Raw genomic sequence first — 2,252 nt, 5'->3', positions numbered from 1 at the left:
TGCCAAGTCCGCCTTCATCCAATTAGTTGAGAGGAGCCAATTTGGGGGGATGCCTAGTGAGGACCCTCATTCTCATATGGAAACCTTTTGCGACTATTGTGATGCAATCTCTCAAACGGGCGTGACTCAAGACCAAATTAGATGGGTCTTATTTCCTTTTTCTTTAATCGGCACCGCGAAGCAATGGTTGAAGGGCCTTGATAAGGCCACCCTTGGAATAGATTCTTGGAAGAAGTTGGCTCTAGCTTTCTACAAAAAATTCTACCCACCGGAAAAGACTAACATGCTAAGAGCTCAAATTACGGGTTTTAAGCAAAGGGATGAAGAGTCTTTGTATGAAGCTTGGGAGCGGTTTAAGGGAATTTGTCGCTCATGTCCTCACCATGGACTTAGCAAATGGTTTTTGGTACAACAATTTTGGAATGGTTTATATGAAGATTCGAGGAACATTCTCAATATGAGATCAAATGGAATGTTCACCGAAGTTGATGACAATCAAACATGGAACAAGATTGAGGAAATAGCGGTCCATAACTCACAATATAGTAGACCTCGCAAGGCTACTAGAGGAGGAAAGCATGAAGTGGACTCCGTTACTCAATTGGGTGCTCAACTTAGTGCTCACATTGACACAATCAACTTGAAGTTTGAACAAGCTATGGCTAGACTTGAGGAAAACTCAAAATCATCAAAGCATCATGTTAATGCCATGACGGCATCCTCATTAATCCCAAGTGGGATATGTGAGAATTGTGGAACTTTGGGACATGACCAAGGTGAATGTAGGGGAACAAATGAACAAGTGAATGCTTTCCAAGCATACAAGAGTGGTACCCCTTATTCCAACTTTTACAATGAAAACACCAAATTCCATCCAAATCTCTCATACAAAAGCCAAAATGTTCAAAACCCTCAAACAACATACACTCCACCACCCATGAGAAACCAAAATCAAAGACCCTTTTACAATCAAAACCAAGGTTACCAAAATCAAAATCCATACAATCACCAAAATGACCAAGGTTTTGATGTCCAAAAAGCGGTCCTCCAAATGCAAAAGAATCAACAAGAATTTTTCACTCAAATGCAAAAAGATAGCCAAGCAAAGGAAACCACCATCAACAACATTCTAGCTCACACCAAGATGTTGGAAACACAATTGACTCAACTAGCATCTTCAAGCTCACAAAGACAAAAGGGGCAATTACCACCTCAAAGTATCCCCCTAGATATGAAACGGTTAGTGCCATTCACTTGAGAAGTGGTACAAGGTATGAAGCACCGAAGAAGCAAGTTGAGGATGAAGTTGTGGAAGCTAGTGAAAAGGAAGAAATTGTGCAAAACTCCAAAGATGGAGAATCATCAAAAGAAGAAAGTTCAAAGAAAAATGAAGACAAGGCCAAGGAGAAGGAGCCCATTGTGATTAGACTTCCTTTTCCAAGTCGTCAAGCCAAGCCCAAATTTGATGATCAACTTGGAAAGTTCATGGAAATTGTGAAGAATTTGGAAGTCTCAATTCCTTTCACGGAATTAATCAATCACGTGCCGGCCTATGCGAAATACATGAAAGATATCCTCACAAAGAAGAAGTCGATCCGGAAGCTTGAGACTATCGCCTTCACTAAGGTGAGTAGTGCAATACTTCAAGGGAGTTCACCTCCAAAGTTAAAGGATCCGGGAAGCTTCTCAATACCGTGTACCATTGGCGACACGACGATCAACAAAGCCTTATGTGATCTAGGGGCTAGTGTGAGTGTCATGCCGTACTCGGTGAGTAAAAGGTTGGGGATGGGAGAGCTCAAATGCACCAACATCACACTCCAAATGGCCGATAGATCGACGAAGACACCATTAGGGATATGGGAAGATGTCCCCGTGCGAATTGGGAAGTTTTTCATCCCGGTGGACTTTGTCATTGTTGATATGGAGGAAGATTCCAACATTCCAATCATCCTAGGAAGACCTTTCCTACACACCGCGGGTGCGGTGATTGACGTGAAACATGGTGAGCTCACTCTAGAAGTGGGAGATGAAAGCATAACTTTTAATCTTGACAAGACTATGAGAGCTCCTCGTTTGCATGAACCATGTTTCATGATTGATCATTATAGCCGAAAGGATGAGAGGAAGAAATCGGAACTCCAATGGAAGAAGAAAATTGAAGATGCTCCATTCAAAGAGCAAGTGAATTGTGACAAGGAGAGCTTGCAAAGCTCATCAAAATCAATCAAGGAAGAAGAGGATGGCCTCAT

At 42.0% G+C, this 2,252-nt stretch overlaps 1 non-coding gene across 1 annotated transcript; it reads right to left on the bottom strand.

Annotated features, from left to right (window-relative positions):
• Positions 1 to 283: 283 nt before the first annotated feature.
• LOC141650698 (small nucleolar RNA R71) lies at positions 284 to 390 on the bottom strand. Its single transcript, XR_012546716.1, has one exon. It is a non-coding gene; the product is annotated as a small nucleolar RNA R71 (small nucleolar RNA).
• Between the last annotated feature and the right edge of the window lie 1,862 nt (positions 391 to 2,252).

This window comes from Silene latifolia, chromosome 3 (assembly GCF_048544455.1).
Source record: "Silene latifolia isolate original U9 population chromosome 3, ASM4854445v1, whole genome shotgun sequence".
Classification (NCBI taxonomy): Eukaryota; Viridiplantae; Streptophyta; class Magnoliopsida; order Caryophyllales; family Caryophyllaceae; genus Silene; species Silene latifolia.
Note: the sequence above shows the minus strand (reverse complement) of the source record. Positions and strands in the feature narration are given on the sequence as shown.